Genomic DNA, 21695 nt, shown 5'->3' with positions numbered 1-21695 from the left:
TTTTGCTGAAATTCACACGATTATGCATGTGGTTTTGCACATGGCTGATGGCATGCTTGGCCTTTCATACCTGTTTCCATGTAGAACTGCCATCCAAAGAAATTTTCACAAAGAAATTCCACACCCCCAAATATGATGGAGTTGGAAGAAATATGTTTTGTATGCACAGCGTCAATAGACTGTGTCATGTATGAAGACATCAGTGGCAGAGGTGCAAAAATTATAGAGTAGTTATAATGGGGGACTTTATTTACCCCAATATAGACTGGGATAGTAATAGTGTAAAAGGCAGAGTGGGGCAAGAGCTCCCAGATCATGTTCAGGAAAATTTTCTACAGCAGTATGTTTCCAGTCCAATAAAAAAGGAGGCACTGCTAGACCTGGCCCTTGGGAATGAACTGGGCCAAGTGGATCAAGATCAGGAGAACATTCAGGGGATAGCAATCATTGTATCATAAGGTTGAGGCTGACCATGGAACAGGACAAAGAACAATGCAGAATAAAAGTAATTAAGTGGGGGAAAGCCAACTGCAATGGGGTAAGAATGGATCTGGGCCAAATAAACTGGAGTCAAAGGTTGGCAGGAAAAAGCTTAGCTGAACAGGGGGATAAAAGCAAAGTACTGTGGATGTTGGAAATCTGAAATAAAAACAGAAAATACTGGAAAAACTCAGCAAGTCTGGCGGAATCTACGGAGATGGAGACAGATTAACATTTTGAGTCTGCATGACTCTTTTTCAGATCCACATGGACTCGAAACATTAACTCTGTTTGTCTCTCCACAGATGCTGCCAGGCCTGCTGAGTTTCTCCAGCACTTTCTTTTTCTATTTACTGTAACTGAACAGTGGGCTACCTTCAAAGAAGAGATAGTTCAAGCAGAGTCAAAGTATATTCCCTTGAAAGGGAAAGGTAGGGTAAACAAATCCAGACTCCCTGGATGACAAAAGAGATATAAATTAAGATTAGGAAGAAAATGTATGCTTATGGCAGATGTCAGGTAGAAAATGCATTTGAGAACCAGGCTGAATATAGAAGGTTCAGAGGGGAGATGAAAAAGCAAATAAATGAAGCAGAGAGGGAGCATGAAAAGAGTCTTGCAGCCAACGTTAAAGGTATCCTAATGTCTTCTATAAGCATATAAATATAAAAGGGCAGGAAAGGGAAAAGTTGGGATGATTCAGGACCAAAAGAGAATTTACACATGGAGTCAAAGGGAATAGCTGAATACTATTAAATGAATACTTGGCACTTTTCTTTACCAAGGAAGAAGATGCTATCCAGACCATGGTGAATGAGGAGGTAATTCAAACACTAGAAGGATTTAAGAATGATAAGGACGAGATATTGGATGGGCTGTCTGTACTTAAAGTTGATAAGGAACCTGGACCGAATGAGATGCATTCAAGGATACTGAGGGAAGTAAGAGTGGGAATTGCAGGGGCACTGGCCATAATTTTTAAGTCTTCCTTAGACTTAGGCTGTTGCTAGAGGACAGGAGAATTGCAAACGTTACTCCTTTGTTCAAAAAAGGGTGTAAAGATAAGCCCAGCAACTATAGGTCAGTCAGTTTAACATTGGTCATAGGGAATCTTCTAGAAACAATAATTATAGACAGAATTAATAGTCACATGGACAAATGCAGGTTAATTAAGGAAAGCCAGTATGGAATTCTTAAGGGAAAATCATGTTTAACTAACTTGCTGGAGTTTTTTGAAGAGAGGGTTGATGAGATAATGCTGTTGATGTGGTGTACATAGGCTTCCAGAAAGCATTTGATGCAGTGCCACACAACAGACCTGTGAGCAAAGTTATAGCACATGGAAAGAAAGGGAAAGTAGCAACATGGATGCAGAATTAGCTGAGTGACAGGGAACAGCGGAAAGTGGTTAATGGATGTTTATCAGCTGGAGGAAGGTTTGTAGTGGAATTCCCCAGAGGTCAGTGTTGGGTCCCTTGCTTTTCCTGAGAAATATTAATGACCTAGACTTTGGTGTACAGGGCACAATTTCAAAATTTGTGGATGATGTGGAACTTGGAAGCATTGTGAACTATGAGGAGGGTAGTGCAGAACTTCAAAAAGACATGGACAAGTTGGTGGAATGGGCAGGCAGGTGGCAGATGAAGTTCAATGCAGAAAAATGTGAAGTGATACATTTTGGCACAAAGTCTATGGAGAGACAATATAAAATAAAGGGTACGATTTTAAAGTTGGTACAGGAGCAAAGGGACCTTGCTGTATATGTGCATAAATCACTGAGGGTGGCAGGACAGGTTGAGAGCACAGTTAATAAAGCATACAGAATCCTAGATTTTATTAATAGGGGCATATAGTACAAGAGCAAGGAAGTTATATTGAACTTGTATAGGACACTGATTTGGTCTCAACTGGAGTATTGTTCTGGGTGCTGCACTTTAGGAAGGATGTGAAAGCTTTGGAGAGAGTGCAGGAAAGATTCATGAGAATGGTTCCAGGGATGAGGAATTTGAGATGTGAAAATAGATTGAAAAAGTTAGGACTGTTCTCCTTAGAGAAAAGAAGGCCGAGAGGAGATTTGAGCAGACATATTCAAAATCATGGAGGGTCTGGACACGATAGATAGGGAGAAACTGTTCCCACTGATGAAAGGATTGAGAGCAAGGGGGCACAGATTTAAAGTAATTTGCAGAAGAAGCAAAATCGATATGAGAAAACTTTTTCGTGCAGCAAGTGGTTAAGTCTGGAATGCACTGCCTGAGAGTGTGGTGGAGGTAGGTTCAGTCAAGCATTCAAAAGGGAATTAGACTGTTATTTGAAGAGGAAGAATGTGCAGAGTTTTGGGGAAAAGAAGGTGGGAAAATGGTACTTAGTGAATTTGGAGAGGTGGTGCAGAAACGATGGGCCGAATGGCCTCCTTCTGCCCTGTGACAATTCTGTGATTACTAGGGATGGATTAAAGGCCATTAATGATCACAATTTTATTTCACAGTCCAAAACTGTTCAACTGCTGAGTTGCCATATTTCTTCTCCAAGGCAATCCTCATAGTGTTAGCCATGGCTCAGTGGGAACACACTTAATACTCCACTTCAGCCCCGAGTCATGAGGTTGTGGGTTCCTACTCCAGGACCTTGAGAATGAAGTTTTAGCTTGAACTCCATTGCATTACTGAGGGAGTATTGCACGGATGAAGGTGCTACCTTTCAATGAAATGTTTAATTTTATTCTTTCATGGAATGTGGACGTCACTGGCAAGTCCCCTTGAACTGAATGACCTGCCAATTTAAAGGGCAGTTAAAAGTCAACCTGGCGCAGACACATTGGGCCGAATGATCTCCTTCTGTACTGTTAATGTCTATGAGTCTACATTGCTGTGCAGTCACATGTAGTGCAAATCAGTTAAGGATGGCACATTTCCTTCCCTAAAGGACATTAGTGAACCAGATGTTTTTAAAAAAAATGACAAATCAATGATAGTTTCTTGGTCACCATTACTGAGACTAGTTTTCAATTCCAGATTTATTAGTTGAGTTTAAATTCCACCAGCTGCCATGGTGGGATTTGAACTCACACCCCCAAAAGATTAGCCTGGACTTCTAGACTACTAGTCCAGTGAGATTACCATTACACCACCATCTCAGCATAAGGGAAAAAATTTGCAGTGCTATGAGGATAAGATAAGGGACTGGCACTTGGTGAATTGCTCATGCAGAGAGCTGGCACAGATATAACAGGCTGAATAGCCACTTTCAGTGCAGTAACCATTTTATGATTTGATGATTCTGTGATCTGCCTTTTCAGTTGGATGCAAAAGATTACATGGCAAGATTTCAAAGTTGAGCAGGAGAGTTCTCCCTAGTGTCCTGGCCAGTTCACATCACTAAAATAGATTACCTGGTCATTGTTTGATTGCTGCATACAAATTGACTGCCAGGTTTCCTACATTTAAACAGTGGCACCTTCATTAAAAAAATACTTAATTGTTTGTCGCACCTTTTGGGACATCCTGAGGTTGTGAAAGGTGTTACATAAATGCAAGTTTTTACTTTAGCAACCTGCTTATTAAGTGTGCTGCTGGTCCAGGTGTTCCCGACCAGGTATTTCAGAAAGGAAAAAGGGATCTTTTATCCTCAAAGGAACAGCTGTATCTTTAACCAATAAAAGGGAGCAGATGAGAGCAGTGAATGGCTGCGACAAGCAGTCTGGCAGGGTTTTGAGCTTTCCAAATTGACTATGGTTGTGCCCTCTCAAAGTGTTTCACAGCCAAGTAATGACTTTTTGAGGTTTCATTCTGTTGATTTTGGAGATGTTAGTTAAGGGAAAAATGTTGGCCAAGATACTGTGAGAGCTCCTGAATCTGCTTCGAATTGTATCTTTTAAATCCACCTCAGCCACTAAAAGAGGCAGATGGGACCTCAGTTTAACAAGTTCTCCAAAGGTCGGTTTCTCTGACAATCTAGACTAGACTATGCTCAAATCTTGGAGTGAGGCTATTGAACACAATCTTTGGACTCAGAGGTAAGAATGCCACGGACAAACTAAAGCTGACACTTTGAAAGGTATGACAATAACGACTGGACTTCATAGCTTCTTTATTGGCTTTAAAACACTTTGGGCCATCCTGAGGTTGTGAAAAGCCCTATCTAAATACAAGACTTTGCCCTTTTTTAAAAGAAAGAGCTAAAGAATTACTGCTGGATGGAAAAACACCCAGAAATAAATCTATCCTTTTCTGCTCAAAAATAAACAACTTCATAGGGCTAGATTTTCTCTGCAGGCTTCTGAACCTTACATCAGGCTCAAATGGGGGTTAGATACCTGCACAGTGTAGAAAACTGTCACGGATTGTGATTTTCCCCGAATTGACCAATCAATGACCAGAGGCTGGGCTCAGCATCCAATTAAGGATGGTGGGTGGGCTCTCGAAGCTGGAGGACCAATCAGAGGCCTTTCAGCTTGAAAGCAGCAGCAGGCTGCAATGGCAGGTAAGTAAGAGAGAGGGTGCTTCAAAATGCAGTTTCAATAAAAAAGTTATCCTTGTAACCACTGTGAGTAGGAGAGGGTGGTGGTGGTGGTGTTGTGGCTGGAGAATTTCCTTTACAGGGCAGCCTGTGGCTGCTGCAGAACTCAGGGAGCCAGGGCCTCTAAGTCTGTCAACGGGCTGGCTCCTGTCCTGAATTTGGGAGGCCATCTCCAGTGCCCCCTATTGCCTGCAAAAACCTGGAGGCTTCTTGGAAACTCCCAGTTAACCTCCTTTAATTGGCCTTCAGTTGCCCTTAATGAGCCTGATCAGCATTTGGGTGCATAGCCCTGTGTCTCCCTATCCCACCTCTGGTAAAATATCCCATGATCAGGATGGAGTCAGGAAATCAGCAAGCAGGCCAGTGGTGCTACGTTTAGTGCCTACTTGTCTCCAATCCTGGCCCTTGATGGAGCGAAAAGCCCATTGGATCTGAGCTTGGTAGGAGCCCGGGTCGAAGACCAGAGGTCAGTGATCTGGGAAATTGACTTTTGTACTGAAAAGTTTGAAGCAGAAGGTGCTCTGAGAACTTTCAATATGGACCTTACCTATGTTATGTTTGCTTAATTTTTCTGCCTGCATTTAAACCCCACTCTTCATCATGTCATGCATATTTCACTGGCCTTTCTCAAGCACTTGAACCTTCTTCAAAAGCCACTGCAAAAAGTGGCCTCAGGGAGGTGGATGGGTGTTGACCAGGTCAGCTTGTCCTCTGGTTTTCCCCAAGCATTCACGTTCTAAAATTTTTCAGATTGTTGATCAGTTGCCCAGTTCTATTGAATGAGCACACCCACAACCATTTCTAAATTTTCATGAATCGGCATCTTTGTGAGAAAGACCTGTCATTATGTTATATTAAAATTAATAATCTTTGAAGTAAATAGTACTTTGGCAAATTGATGCATCTTGACACTTGATACAACTTTTATTTCCAAAGTCCAATAACTCTTGTTACAGAGAGAGATGATTGACCTGCAGTAGTAGAGGCACAGGATTTTTATTTGTAGGTAGCAAGTAACAATTCAGCATACCTGGAACCAAGCATGTGATAACTGAAGTAACAGGAACACTAATCCTGATGCTAGTACAAGACTGTGAGAGACCAGGCTTACAGTCAGGAGGCCATCAGAGAATGTGGGCCTACTTTCTACAGGAACTACAACTCTTAGATACAGGACTCCAGCATACAGAAGTTCATTTGGACATCCAGATTTAAGTTCGGGAGACATAGAGACACGTAATGCATTGATGAATCTGCTCCCAGTGGTCAGATATCAAAACCTTACCAAGGGTTTACTCAAGAGCTTTGTGGGCAGAGGTACCTGGTGCAGTGCTCAGCCATGAAGGGGAGAAGATCCCAGTTCCCAGATTCCTAGTTCAAGCTGGGTTACTTGATCCACGAGCTGGAAGTTTCACCAGGCTACAGCGGGAAATCAGCCAAGGTTCCAGCTTCTGATCTCTAACCACTGATCCGTGCTGGAAAATGCACTTGCAGGGGACAGATGAGAATGGGATTGAGTTTGGCTCAGATGGCCCTTCACCCAGCATGGTAGGATTGCCTGCTGCCATCGCAATCTGAGCTTGCAGCGAAAGAATCAGCACGTGGACAAGGGACAAAACAGCTGCTGGCCTTGGTGCAAGCACACTCCGGGTAAAAATCAGCATGCAGGCTGGGCTCAGCTTCCTCACCAAGTCCTCTTGTGGAAGCTATAACAGTCATCCACTGGAATCAGCACAGCTGAACTAAAACTGTCATAAAGCTATCATGGACAGAATTTTCCAGTTGACATGTGGGGGTGGGCCCCACACGTCCGCGCATAAAAATAACCCATGGTGATATCAGGCAAGCGTCCCAACGTCACTGCGTGCCATCGCGATGTTTTGTTGGGCGGGCGAGTGATGATATCCGCTGTGCGCCCACCATTAATTAACAGGCCGCTTAAGGCCCTTGACTCACCAATCGATGCCGATTTTTCGGCACCCGTGCAATCTTCAGGTCAGTGCACTGGTGCAACGGGCAGGCAGGTAGGACATATTTGTATAAACCTCATCCACAGGCGGGATAAGAGGGCTCAGTGAGATCATGAGTGTCCTCTCTCAAGTATTGATTTTTCAAAGTTTTTTAAACTTGCCTATGTGATCTGCTCTACTTCAAAACGCAGACCAGCTGCTTTGTCTGGACTCTTAACTCTCAAATCAGCACTCTTGCAGTGAGGAATCTTTTTTGGGCCTGCAGGTTTATGGAAGCCTTCCCTTAGCCTGGGAATGGGAGTTGAACTCTCTACAGGAGGCACCTCCTCTGAGGAGGAAGGGAGGGCTAGAAGGGGAAAGAGGCCAGGAATGCACATTGAGTCTCCAGGGGAGCCACCTTTGGGAGGACAGACGCAGGCACAATGGGCGCAGGGCCAAGAGGTAGACCAAGACAGAAGGGCCGCAGAAGATGCCACTATCCTGCTGCCAGGGTATACAGGCGGCAAAGCAGCTACCTCAATATGTCTGAGGTACAGTGCTGAAGGAGGCTTTGTCTCTCAAAGGAGACAGTGACCTCCATCTATCAGATGATTGGGCCTGATATCTCCGCTAACTGTATGGGTGGATACCCCATGCCTGTGGCTCTAAAGGTCACAGTGACCCTCAACTTATATGCCTCTGGCTCCTTCCAGGGCTTAGTGGGTAATCTTTGCGGTGTCTCCCAATCAGCTGTCCACACTTGTGTCAAGCAGGTTGTTTAGGTGTGCATTGACTTTCATCCACTTGCATTGGGACCAGGCAAGCTAGACAGAGCGAGCCAGAGGCTTCGTGGCCATTGCTGGCTTCCCCCGTGTCCAGGATGCAATAGACTGCACACATGTGGCCATCAAGACACCAGCAGGTGAGCCCGATGCCTTCATCAACAGGAAGGGCTTCCACTCCATGAACGTGGAGATAGTGTGTGATCACAGGATGCTGATTCTACAAGTCTGTGCAAGGTACCAGGCAGCTCCCACAACGCCTACATCCTCAGACACTCCGAGGTGCCGGGGCTCTTCAGTGCTCCAACCCAGCTGGATGGATGGCTACTGGGTGACGAGGGCTATCCCCTCAGAAGGTGGCTCATGATGCCTCTCTGCCATCCAAGAACAGAGGCTGAGCAGCGGTACAATAGGAGCCACATCTCCTGCTGTGGTGGAGAGAGCCATTGGTCTTCTCAAGCTGCACTTCTGATGCCTGGACCACTCAGAGGGCGCACTCCAGTACCCCCCAGATTGTGTGTCGCTGATAGTGGTTGCATGCTGCGCTCTCCACAATCTTGCACTGGAAAGGGGAGACCCAGTGGACAACGAAGTTGTAGACACAGTGGCTGCGGCTGCACACGATGAGTCCACCAGTGAGTCCGAGGATGAGCATGCACAGGGAAATGGTGAGGGGGTAGACGCTGACCCGGGCATACTCCAGGGAGGCAGGGGCATCCGGGAGGCTTTAACCTAACAAACCTTCAGCTAGCACACCACAGATAGACCTCCAGGACCAGCCTAGGCTGTAGGCTCCATATTCCATACCTAAGTGCCAAATCTTCCAGGGTAGGAACAGTAACTAAGGGCCTTGTTAATAAAGCTGAATGTCCCACAAAGCACTCCTAACATTTTTGGAAACCATACACATGCAGGAGGAAAGAGGCACCATCAGCCATGGTCACATGTCTGAATTTAATATCACAGGCAAAGAAACTTAATGAAACAAAATGACAAGGGTATTCCAACTCAAAGCAAATCATAAGGACTTCATCTAGGGCCAACACAAAAGCATCAGCGACAAACTCATGTTGTGCCTAAGGTGCCTAATGTTTACGTTTCCGGGTGCTACGTCTTGGTGCTGACCCCTCGCTGGGAGTGGCATCTGAGACAGCCTGCTGACTTTGCTGTCCTGTTGGCCTCGATGACCTTGGCAGCCATCCTCTGGCCTGTGGAGCCTGTGCTGGTCCTGCCTGTGAGGGATGTGCCTGTTCCACAGCTGGCATTTCCCCAGTCGTTGCAGTCTCACCGGATGCTACAGTCACTGGAAGAGGGCAGAGGAGCTGCGGCCCTCATCTGGAGCGTCCTGAGAGGTGCCCGCAGAGACGACAGGCAGCTGCTACACCGACATGAGGTCGCTTTGGACCTCCCTGCTCACTGTGGATGGATGGGCACCGAGCTTGGAAACTTGGTGCCCAGACCATCTCCCACACTGGCACTGACCAGCTGAGGTTAATGCCGATGTGAGGATTTGCTGGTCAGAGCGCATCCCCAGGAAGCCCTGATGGGTCTCCTGGAGGAGCCTCTCCATGAGAATCGCCACCCTCTCCATGGAGGATGCTTGGTGCTCGGACATGTGGCTCACTGCTTCGGCCATCATCTGTATAGACTGCACCACGGAGACCAAGCCAAGCATAGCCTCATGTATCTCCACCAGATGCTCCGGCACACCCAGCCACATTTCCTGCACCTGCTGCATTGCAGATGACTCCAGAGGCACATCATCAGCCACCAACTGAGCATGTGCCTGGTCCCCTGCAGTCCTCCAACTGCTGGCACCATGGGCACTCTCTGTCTTTGCCAGCTCCTCCGGCAACTGTGAAGTGCCCTCACTGCTGTGCCCAGGGACACTAGCCAACATTCGAATTCCCACCGAAGTGCTAGCATCTGCGCTGGTGCCTACTTGGCAGAGATGGTGTGACGCTGGTGAGACTTCAGGGCCCTCAGATGTGAGAGGGGGCCTCTGCTGCTCCTCCCGGCCCTGCTCCACCAAAAGAAGAACAAGGACATTGGATCAGTTAACATGGAGACAATGTCAAAGTGCATGCCTGTCCCCCGGATCATTATGCGCTCATCCTTCCATAAGGAATGGTCAAGCCATGTTGCAAAACTAAATCACTTAACATTTAGCAGTGCCATGGCTGTTGGGAGAACAGTGCTGATCTCACTGTTGGGCATACATACCTGGCCGTGGCGCCTCTCCAAATCCAGGGCCTCCTGCTCAAACTGGCTGAAAATGGCTAACTGCACCTGGCTGCCACCAGTCCTCACCTGCTCTGCCGCGTTATGAGAATTCTTCTCCTGAAAATGAGAGAAGAGCATTGATTTGTGCAAATTGGACATGGACTCACTTCGTGCACGGCCCACCCCAACCAGAGTGGGACATATCAGGGCTCCCGTGCCTCCTCACCCCGCTGCTGCCAAACACTCACACAAAGATGCCAGGCCTGTTCCCCCCCACCACCCCCTCCTCTTGGCCACATGGTGTGTACATCACATTAGGCACCACACGGTCTAACCTTCCATAGCAAGGAGGTGCAAGCACTTGCAGCACAGAGGACAGCAGATCGATCGGTGCCACGCCACCTTGAAGCTCCCCTCCCAGCATGTCATCACCCTGGCTTGGACATGTCCTGCAATTCAAGCACAGCCTAGGTGCAGCTCCTCCATGTTGCCCCCAAAAACAGTCATATGGGACTCAGTGTACCACATGCTGTGGGAGTAGAACCCATCTCTTCATCACCCTCACAGGGTGACCTCAGCATGGGCAATATCTGCTGGCCCACCCAGTAAAGGACACATGCCATCAATGATTCAAGGCAGTTGCTACACTCAGACTTGGGGGTGGAGTGCAGCAGGGGGGGAAAGCCGACCTGCTGGGTTAAGTGACCAATGCCAACATTGTCCTCACCCTTCCAGAGCGCAACAAATTGTTGAAGCGCTTGCGACATTGGATCCAGGTGCGCCACACCATGTTGCAGGAGCTCACCACCTCCACCACCTCCTCCCAGGCATGTTTCATCAAGTCTCCTCCCATCCTGGGGAACCTGCACCTCCTGCCATGCTGCCACCTCCTCAAGGAGGGCAGCAAAGCACTCATCCAAAAAACGAGAGGCATACTGGCCCTACCCTCTGGCCTGGCCTGCCCCGATGGCCTACCCTCTGGACTTGCATAACCCCCATTGCCCCTCTGCAGAGCCCTTTGCCCAGCCATTGTAAGCAACCTTTCTAAGGCTGCCAGGCCTTCCTCTATACGGGCTGCTGGGTTGCCATTGGACCCGGCAGGCTGAGTGCGCCCGCCGCCACCCTCCCACTCCTGCTATGCACGGGAGACGTGAAGTACGCTGGGTAGGCCATAATTGGCCCACCCGTGTAAAATGGTGGCGTAGACCCAATCGCGAGCGGTGATCGGGTCCACACCTGCCCGTGCCCGCTCCCACTCCGCACCCCCACCCCCCCCCCAGCCATCTAGAAAATTCTGCCCCATATTTTTCATAATCTTATTGTAGGCTTATGAATGTGAGTGTGAAATGGTTCTGGCTATGTGATTGATTTAATTGAATTAGAGTCAGATAGATTGCAAAGTTGAAATTATCAAAAGAGTTAAGTGTAAAAAGGATATTTGAAATGCTAATGAGTGAGTTGCAGTCCAAGAGTCAGTAGATAAGGTGTAAATGAAATTTGCATTTTTAGATAAATGGGAGTTGTTTGATTTTTAAAGGGATGATAGGAAGTTTACAACTAACAAGATATATAGGGCAAGGCTATTATGTTTATTTCTCCCAAAAGGAAAAAGACCATAATAATGACATGAAAGATTTTTATATTATGGCAAAAGTAAATTTCCAAAGACATGTAGAACAATGGGATTTTACCCATTGAAGAGAGAGAAACAAATATAAAGAAGGATGGAAGGCTATGTGGGTGTGTGGCCATGTAAAATCTTGACAGGCACACTGGGTGAAACAGACTTGGAAGAAGCCATAGCTACTTTTGCAGAAGTCTGTTGCGTCCAGTAACTAAAGTTGTGTTAAAAGGCCTTTGGGAATTCCACTGCCGAGTCGGTGCTGTGGTAACCTTGCTGGATTGCCTATTTAAATTTAAAATCTATTTTGGACAGTTGCCTTAAAGGGGGTGTGTGGCTGGGGGTCAGGGTAATTAGGAATTTTGGGATTTGTTATAATATCAAGTAACTGTAATCTTATGTATGTGTTTAATTCTTTTATTTTGTTAATAAACATTTTAATTATTTTTTTAATCTCTAAAGTTGTTAGTGGACATATTCTAAATTCAGTGAACAAATCTTCTCATAATAAATCCAAATTGCAAAACCATTGTGATAGCTTGTCCAAGTTTCCCTTGTAGATTTGGTCTGCCTGACACACATCACCTGCCACATCATAACAGATCCGACCTTGTGCATTTACCAGCAGGAGTGACAAAACAGAGATCAAAAGCTGGTTGAATGTGGTTCATTTTAATCCCTTCTCGATTCCATTCAGTCTATTATTGCTTTAAATATGACCTTCTAATTCAGAAAATGCCGCTGCGAGAATCCGAGATGTTTCAGTTCTGTACGTCTCCATCCCCAGTTATTTAAGGACCAATTTCTCCAATCTGTAATTTTTCTGCAGCAGTGAAGAGACTGTCTCTTTTCTTGGCCACCAGTTTCACGGCTGCTGACAACCCTCTGGTGTCTTACGCAGGTGACCATCCTCTATATGTATGGGTCTCAGCTTTAATGTCAGCACCTATTAAATCACGAGTGGATCTCTCAGGAACGATTCTGTCCTTGCCAGACATCCATTTCCAACAAGAATTTCCGGGAAGCAACTTGGAATTGGAATCCTAGCCAAGGAGACTTAGACTGATTCCAGTAGCCTGGATGAGATCAGCTAACTTAGTACAAATCAGGGATTGAACCTGGAACTGTTTTTAGCTCATATGCTTGGTTATTCGTTATGTATTAAATGTTATTTTCTTACAAATTCTATTATATTTACTTTCCAATTTTGAAAGAAAAAAGAAATTGCAGTAGACAGTTGTGCACAGTAAGATCCCAAAAACAGCTCTTGATCATGACTGGATCATGTTTTTTTAGATATATAAGTTGAGGTATATGTTCTGGCTGGGACACCAGGAAGAATTTGCCTAATTTCCTTAAAAATAATGCTGTGGGATCTTTTACATCTACCTTGGATGGCAGACGTGGCCTCGGTTTAACAACCCATCCAAAAAGCTGCACTTCTGACAGTGCAGCACTCCCTCTGTACTGCACTGAGTGTGTCAAGCCTCTGGAGTGGAACTTGAGTGCCTCAAAAAATATTAACGGCTCGCCAACCTTTGCCAAACAACCAGTACACCCATACCATCAGAATGGCCACTGGAAGTGAGGCATCTGAGGCTGCAGTCACCCATGTAAGTCACTATATTCCAGAGAAGAAGGTGATGGGAGAAAGCTGTAGAGAAATTAAAATAAAAAATTCTGAACCATTGCTAGTTCTCGCCTTTATATAATGTGATGTGGAGCAGCAAGGTCATGAGCAGAATTGGATTTGTGCTGTAAATTATGTTTACAACAGCACCACCTGGAGATGTTTAGTGATACTGCAATCATGAAATGTCAGCAGCAATGCTGTCCCAAAGTGAAGTACAACAAAGATAAAAACAAAAAACTGCGGATGCTGGAAATCCAAAACAAAAACAGAAGCAGAAATTCGGGTCATGCGGACTCGAAACGTCAACTGAGCTCTTCTCCGCCGATGCTGCCAGACCTGCTGAGTTTTTCCAGGTATTTCTGCTTCTGTTTTTGTAAAGTACAACTAGTCCGTGGTAACTAAAGATACTGCGACTCAGGAGCCCGAGCAGTTCTGCCAGCAGGAGCTGCAAGGAACTGCAGTCCAGATAGAAAGTCACTATAAAAAAAAACTGCAGAGGTTGGGAACCTGAAACGGAAACCAAGGCCTGAATTTTTCCTGCGTCAGGTGGGCTCGGCTCCTGCGGGCGGGGGCAATGGCAGAGTGGGTGGGGGCGGAACGGGCGGGGGCGGTGGCGGAGTGGGTGGGGGTGGTGGCAGAATGGGTGGGTGCGGTGGTGGAGTGGGCAGGGGCAGTGGCGGAGCGGGCGGGGGTGGTGGCGGAGCGGGCAGGGGCGGTGGCAGAGTGGGCGGGGGCGTTGGCGGAGTGGGTGGGGGCAGAGTGGGCGGGGGCAGAATAGACGGGGGCGGTGGCGGAGCGGGCAGGGGCGGTGGCAGAGCCTCTGGTGCCCGTGATCAGCTCCGCACCGCCATTTTACGTGGGTGGGCTAATTAAGGCCCGACCAGCATAATACGCGAGCGGTAGTGCTACCTGTGTGGGTGGGGTTAGGAGGGAGAGTCAGGGCCAATGCTCTTTTAAGCATGCGTGTGAAAGAATGCTTCAATCTCCCTGAGGCACGGGGCTGCCTCAGGGAGATTGAAGCGCTTTTGAAAATAATAAACAAAATCAATAAAAATTTAACGAGACACGTCCCCATATGTGACTGTGTCACATGAGTTGGGGCATGTTTTTATTTTTTGGGAAAACCTTTTATTTAAATCATAAAAGCTTTAACAAACCTCATCCCACTGGCCTTTTCACCTGCCCGCCAACTGTAAGGATGGATAGGCAGCGTTAACTTGACATTAATTAATTTGTTAATGGCTTTAATAGGCCTTTCAATTATCAGTGGGCATGCAGCCGGCTCTGGTGTGCGCCCGACAAACAAAACATCACAAGGTAGCGCGAGGGCATCAGGACGCATGCCCGATGTCATTGTGTGTCATTTTACACGCCAGCGTGTTGGACCCGCGCCCACATACTGAATGAAATATCCTGGCCTAAAATGCTAAAAGTGCTCAGCTAGATCAGGTGGGTAATGGAAATTTAAAAAATAACATTTCAGAAGAACTAGGTTATAGCAGGAGCATTAACTGTTTTCCCTTTCTTTTTAGATGTTGCCTGGCCCGCTACATTTTTTTCATTACATTCTGTTTTGTTATGAAGTTACTATAGAACCCAAACAGGAAATACTGGGAACAGTAATAATCAGATCAGTGTCTGTGGAGAGAACAGTGTCTGGTGAGGATTCATCACAAATGGATTCTTTTTAATGTATTAAACTGATTTTCTTAATCTTTTTAAGGTGGTACAATACAGTCAGTCAAAATGAGAGATTTATTTCATACAAAAGTATGAACTTTTTCCTTCCACCCCAGAAACTTGCATTTTTATAACATAATTAACATAAAAAACTTAACTGATGGGCATATTGAAAACAGACGTCGAACCAAGAAGGAATAGATTAGATGAACTAATCAAAATCTTGGTCAGAGATGAATCTGGAGGTTGAAAAGATGGAGACAGAATTTTCAGAGTATTATTAAGTTGGGTGAAAACTTTGCCACCAAGAGAAGGGGCTGATGTACAGCAGGCTGGAAACAGAACATTCAGGAGGGGCTTTGGAGCTTCATGAGTTTGTAAAGATAGTGTGGGGCAAGACCGTGGTGGTCAATTGAGAAATCAATCTGGATCACAAGGATAAAGGTGAGCAGAATGTAGTATGGTATAGAATGTCTGTAGGATATGTACTTTTCTCTGCCATGGCTGAGAGTTTGCGTGACAGTCTCTGTCCAGTGGACGTGTGTGGAGACATAAATGGCTTTAGCTTTTTTCATGCAGTCAAAATGCTTCAAAACACCTCACAGAGTAAATTACCCTCAGAATGCAGTGAACCTATTTAGGCAGGCAAACTCACTCAGAGCAATGTAGATATTTCTTTTAAATAGTAAGCACTAACATTCTCTGGTTACTTTTGGCACATTCCTTGAAACCTCCTTGTGGAACCCCGGCCTCCCAACTGAGAACCCCTGCCAGATGGCAGAGCAACATAGGAGAGGCATCGGAGTAGGATGATGTGGTTGCTACACAAGTTTAGGATCTTGTCTTAGATATTCTTCTGGACACACTGACAATCACTCCCGCAAATGGTCTGAGTATTTCATATTTAGAATAAATGATACCTATACCACCTATAACGATACAATAGCAATATTATCCTCTTCTGATGTGAACAGGATGTTCATGTCTCTCATGTATATACTTCAATCTTTTTGAAGGTGAATGGAGAAAACAAATGGTTAAGCTGCTTTATTTCACAGCAGCTGAACATAAAGAGCAGTTTATGATCAGATTTCACTGAGTCCAGTCACTGCAACTTCTCCTTGGGTGATAATACAGAATAAAGAATATATTATGCTTCTTGACATTAATGCATATCTGACTGACGTAAAAAAGAAACTCTCAATTGCCTTCTTGCATGCTAAACTTCTGAGCCTTTCCCTCACCGCTTTTCAGTTTAAAAATCTGGCCAACTTTGCAGTGTTTGCTAGACTTGACCAAGCATGTATCGCTGTTTTTTGTTTTCTTTGATCACAGCCAGAAGGAACCAGAGACTTCCCCAAACAATGGATGTGAGGTGTTTATTTATTGTCAAGACAGGCTGATGACCTACTTATTACTCACAGTCCATGGAGAAACAAGATCAAAGCCATTCCATTAATATTTCAACTGCCTATTTTCTCGATGGCTTTTCAAAACTTTGTAAGTATATACTTTGCCTTAAAACCCCAACATTTGGAATTATTTTTTGCAGATGTTTTGCAGAAACAAAATCCATCAAAATGTAAAGTGATCCAATGCACCAATGTTATGGATCAGTTAAGTTAAATAGGAGGGATAACGCATACTGGGGAATATCATTTATGATTTTGCCTAGTATTGGGTTCATATCAGTGCTATGGAAAGTCTAAAATCTTGCCCGACAGGGAGTTTCAAGAGACCTGGGTACCAAGGTGGGAGAAGATGGTATGTCCAAGGTCTCTAAAGAGGAAAGGGGTGGATGTTGGAGATGGAGAAGCAGTAGCAGAGTGTGGATCAAGTGAAAATGGTTATTTTTGCGGAGGGGTGGTGTTGAAGGAGAAAGCAATGGTAACTGTGGGAAAAAGATGTCATCTAGCATGGGAACAGTAAGTGGGGATTTGAGTGGGTAAGAGTTCAAAGGAGCAGGAGGTGGACCTCATGGATAAGATGAGCAATGAAAGGGGAGTAGGGAGAAGGCAAGGTTGAAACAAATTTATACATTTTGGACTCAGATTCATCTACTTAATATCCTGAAGGAAGAGTCTGACAGATATCCCTTAATCGCCACTGGCAAATGAGCAAGGGTATTAATTTATTGCCCATGTCTCCATTGCTAAACAGTGGCTCACTGACTCTCACACACCACAGTCTGGATTTTTGGCTCCCACTGGGGCCTGGATTAGAGGCAGCTGGAGCTAAAAATAGCCCTGCCGTCCAGCGTGCTAGTTCCCCAGCTCCATCCCACATCTGGACCATTTTTGCAGGAGCAGGGATAGGAAGTGTTAATCACACACATGCAATGGATATCAGGCATGTATCGGTAGAAGTCTGTTGAGGCCAATTAAAGGAGGCCGACAGGGGTATTCTGGGTGACCTGCACTCCTGGTAGGCCTAGGATGAGAGAATTGTCCTATGATGAGAGGCTGAGTAAATTGGGTTTATATTCTCTGGAGTTTAGAAGAATGAGAGGAAATCTAATTAAAACATGCAAGATTCTGAAGGGGTTTGAAATGCTGAGAGATTGTTTCCACTGTTGGGGCATTGAAAACACAGGGGCACAGTCTCAGGATAAGGGGCCAATCATTTAGGACTGAGATGAGGAGAAATTACAGAGGGTTGTGAATTATTGACTATAATATTGACTATATTTAAGGCTGGGACAGACAGATTTTTGATCTCTCGGGGAATCAAGGGATATGGGGAGTGGGCAGAAAAGTGGAGTTGAAGCGCAAGATCAGCCATGAGTGTACTGAATGGGAGAACCAGTTTGATGGGCTGATTGGTCTACTCCTGCTCCGATTTCTTGTGTTCCTGTGAAAATTTTAAGGGGCCATCTGTTAGAAATATGTGAGATATTCATTTTTGGGAATGGCCAGATGGATTTCCCAGTCCTTTCTGGTCCTGTACTTTCTTATGTTAATATAATAATTGACTGGAATTTTCAGATATTCCTACACATAAACCTTTCCCTTTTTATCTTTGATAAAACCCACCCTTTATGCACTGCCATTTGCAGGCTCAGAATGTACAGGCAGATTAACTTGAATTGTTTCCCACTGTAATGTAAAGGGTTAATGTAAATATATAGTCTACAAGATCACATGACAACAGAGTATGTTGAGAAATTGTTCTGTGTGAAACCTCATGCTAAGCCTTATCCTGTACATAGTTAGAAGAATGTTTAGTAAAACTTAAAGTTTACCAACAGTCTTGCCTCCAGCAGTCTCTATCAATCCTAACCAAGGACAGCCAAAGCTAAGACCCAAAATGATGATAACAGATGGTGGCAGCAGTAGAGGCAATGGAAAAAGCACCAAGTAAACAGCCTAGCAACTGAAACAGCAACAAGCAAAATGACAGCAAGGAAAGGATAGCACGGGAACAAATGCCAACAGAACATGAGAAAAGGCTAGAGTGAAGAAAAGCCATAGAGAAAATTTTACCCTGACCAAAGTATTTCAAACACGTGGAATGCTTGGATCAAGCCAAGAAGTGGCAGAACTGGTATTGTAGATTTATCAGGTACAGAATCACTTCAGGACTAGCAGAGAAGCTGAGCAAGGAACAGGTCAGTACTCTTCTCTATACCATAGGCAGTAGTGCAGGCAACATAAAGATCAGACAGGGCATAAATGAAGACGCGATGACATACAGAGGTATTATAAAAGCCTTTGATACATATTTCAGCCTTAGAAGGAAAACCATCATAGAAGGAAGAGTTTCAATAGATGTTCCCAAAGACCGGGAGAGAGCGTAGATTCCTTTATTAATGATTTATTTCGACTAGGCAAGAATTTCAAAAATGGAGCCCTGAAAGAAAAATTAATTTGGGATTGCATTGTTGTAGGAGTCATAGAGGAGACTTTATTTGCTACAGTCAAAGGATGATTTAATACTATCAAAGGCTGTGTAGATAACAATGCAAGCAGAAGTGAGAAAGCAAAATTGTGTATTTATTTGAGGTGAAAGGGAGATTTTATGGAAAAAAAATGATTAGCACAGTGCAGCTTGTAGGACACAGAAATAGCAGTGCACCTACTCAAAAACAGGGAAAGAGCGAAGAGGGCATGGCAACTGCCATTACTCAGTTTTCTTGCTTGGTGGAAAAAGCTGCAAAGAACGTCCCACCAAAAATGTGGGGTGCCATTCCTGTAAGAGGAGAGGACATTTTAAAGCTGTATGCAGCAGAAAAAAATTTCTAACTCAGAAATTTAAGGAGGAAACAATTAAAGCAAGTAGCATTCAAGAAATTGAAGATTCAAAAGACATTGATGTGCCATTCTTGGAGAAATTACAGGATCTAATGGGAACTATTGGAGCGCAGACATTATGGTCAATGGACATAAAACAAACTTCAAATTAGACATTGGAGCAGGAGTTTCAGCTCTTCCAGACACAGAACAGTGGCTAAAGGGAGACCTCCTCCAACCATCAACCATGCAACTCCACGTTCCAGGAGGCATTCAACTGAACAGCAAGGGACTGTTGCCCTTCATTACAAAGGAAGAGAAATCACAAAACTTTGTATGTGATCTAAGAGTGTTCACTATTACGCCAAAAAGCTTGCACAGTTCTACAACTGATTTATGAAGTAGACAAATTGGGATTCCAAGACAAACCAAAAGAATTCAGGACAGCATTTCCAAACTTAGTTTGAGGTCTCGAGAAGACTGAAATAAGTACTCTGACACAGGAGCACCAGAACCTAATAGGATCAAGTGAAAACCTTGAGAAAACTAGGCAGATTTCCCATCAACTGCAGGTTGAAGGAATCACCAGTTAATCACCAGGAAGGGCAGCTTGCAGCAAGCAAGAAATGGATAGACAAAATGAGCACAAGAACAAGAGGGACAAGCCTGAACAAGAGGACATACAGTTTGCTGAAGATGTGACATCCTATACTTCATTGACTGTAAAATTCCTACCAGCAACACCACAGAAGCAAAATGAAATTTGAAAGGCACAAAAAACAGATGAAGAATGTGCTCAAATTTGGAAGCACTGCATCAGAGAATGGCCAGAATATGTTCCAAATAATGTCATCCTGAAGCAATACTTTGAGCAATGAAGACACCTGAACTTCAGTGTCGTGGATGATTTGCGGATTTATGATGAGAGTTTAGTCAAACCCAGAGCCCTTAGACTTGAGATCCTTCAGAGAAAACACTAGGGGCACCTGGGCATTACAAAGTGTCATGCTAGAGTGCAAAATTCCATTTGGTGGCCAGGGATCTCAAAGTCATTAGACAAAATGTTTCAATCTGCATCACCTGTGCAATCCATCACCAGGAGCAAAGAGACCCACTGATGGTATCCTCATTTCCACCCAGACCATGGGAATGTCTCAGAATGGATCTTTTGGAGGTTAAAGGGAAGGCATTCCTCAGAGTTGTTGACTATTACTCCAGGTAGATTGAGGTTAAGCGTCTATATACCACCTTGGAAGCTATTATTACACTGAAAGAAATCTTTGCCACGCACATCATTCTAGACCTAGTTGTTTCAAACAAGGGCCCACAGTTTGCCAAAGAATGTTTTAAGCTGTTCACAGAAGCCTATGGGTTTGTTTACATGACTATTTCACCCAGATACCTGCAAGCTAATGGGGAGGTCAAACAAGGAGTAAGGACGGTGAAGGCTTTGTTGAAGAATAGTGATAATATCAACTTGACACTCTTCAGCTACCGTTCCACACTGGTCTAATCTGAACTTCTAATCAGAAGATGACTGCAGACTCAACTTCCTGTTCTTCTGCACACGCTAATGCCAAGCCTCAAGGCACAGATATAGAGAGAATAAAGGAGAGGGAGGATGAGTATCGTGCAAATCAAACCAGAAACTATAAGCAATGCCTTAGAGTACATGACTTACCAGAACTCCAGGCAGGGGTCAGTATGGGTTTGTGACCAAAATCAAAAAGGTCAGGTTTTAGAAAAAACACTACATCTGCAATTTTATCTTGTGGAATCCAAAAATGGAAGAGTGAGAAGAAACAAAAGTGCATTTGCATCTACAAAAAGAAGACCTTCAATGGAATGCACCAGTTACATAGAAGATCAGGAAGATGACCTGAACAGTGATCTGGTAGTCCCTAATGATTCACATTCTACTCTACTGAGTTCAAGAGAACATGGAGAACTTGGATCCTATAAACCCTCCAAGAGAGCTGAGAACAAGGTCGGGCAGATTGGTGAAACCACCAATGGTTATCTCTGTGAACTAGAGATGAAGGCAAAGACTTCAGGGGGAGAAGTAGGGTAATGTAAATAATGTATTAAATAGAGTCAGAGGCTTGGGAGATGTAGTGTAAAGCATTAATGTAAATAGTCTAGATCATCAGTGATATAAGATTACATGACAACAGAGTATGCTGAGAGATAAAAACAAAAAAACTGCAGATGCTGGAAATCCAAAACAAAAACAGAATTACCTGGAAAAACTCAGCAGGTCTGGCAGCATCGGCGGAGAAGAAAAGAGTTGACGTTTTGAGTCCTCATGACCCTTCGACAGAACTATTCTGTTTTTGTTTTATGCTGAAAGATAGTTCTATGTGAAGCTTCATGCTCAGCCTTCTCTTGTACATGCAAGAATGTTTAATAAAGGTTAAAGTTTACCAACAGCCTTGCCTTCAGCAGTCTCTATGGATCCTAACCAAGGACAATCAAAGCTAAGACCTGCAACGATGATAACAGACCCACTGCATGACTTGAGCACAAAGATCAAAACTGACATCCCGATGCAGTACTGAGTGAGTGCTGCACTGCTGGAGG

The sequence above is a fragment of the Carcharodon carcharias genome, chromosome 8, assembly GCF_017639515.1.
Source record: "Carcharodon carcharias isolate sCarCar2 chromosome 8, sCarCar2.pri, whole genome shotgun sequence".
NCBI classification, from domain to species: Eukaryota; Metazoa; Chordata; class Chondrichthyes; order Lamniformes; family Lamnidae; genus Carcharodon; species Carcharodon carcharias.
The sequence above is the reverse complement of the archived record's forward strand: the minus strand, read 5'-3'. Positions refer to the sequence as shown.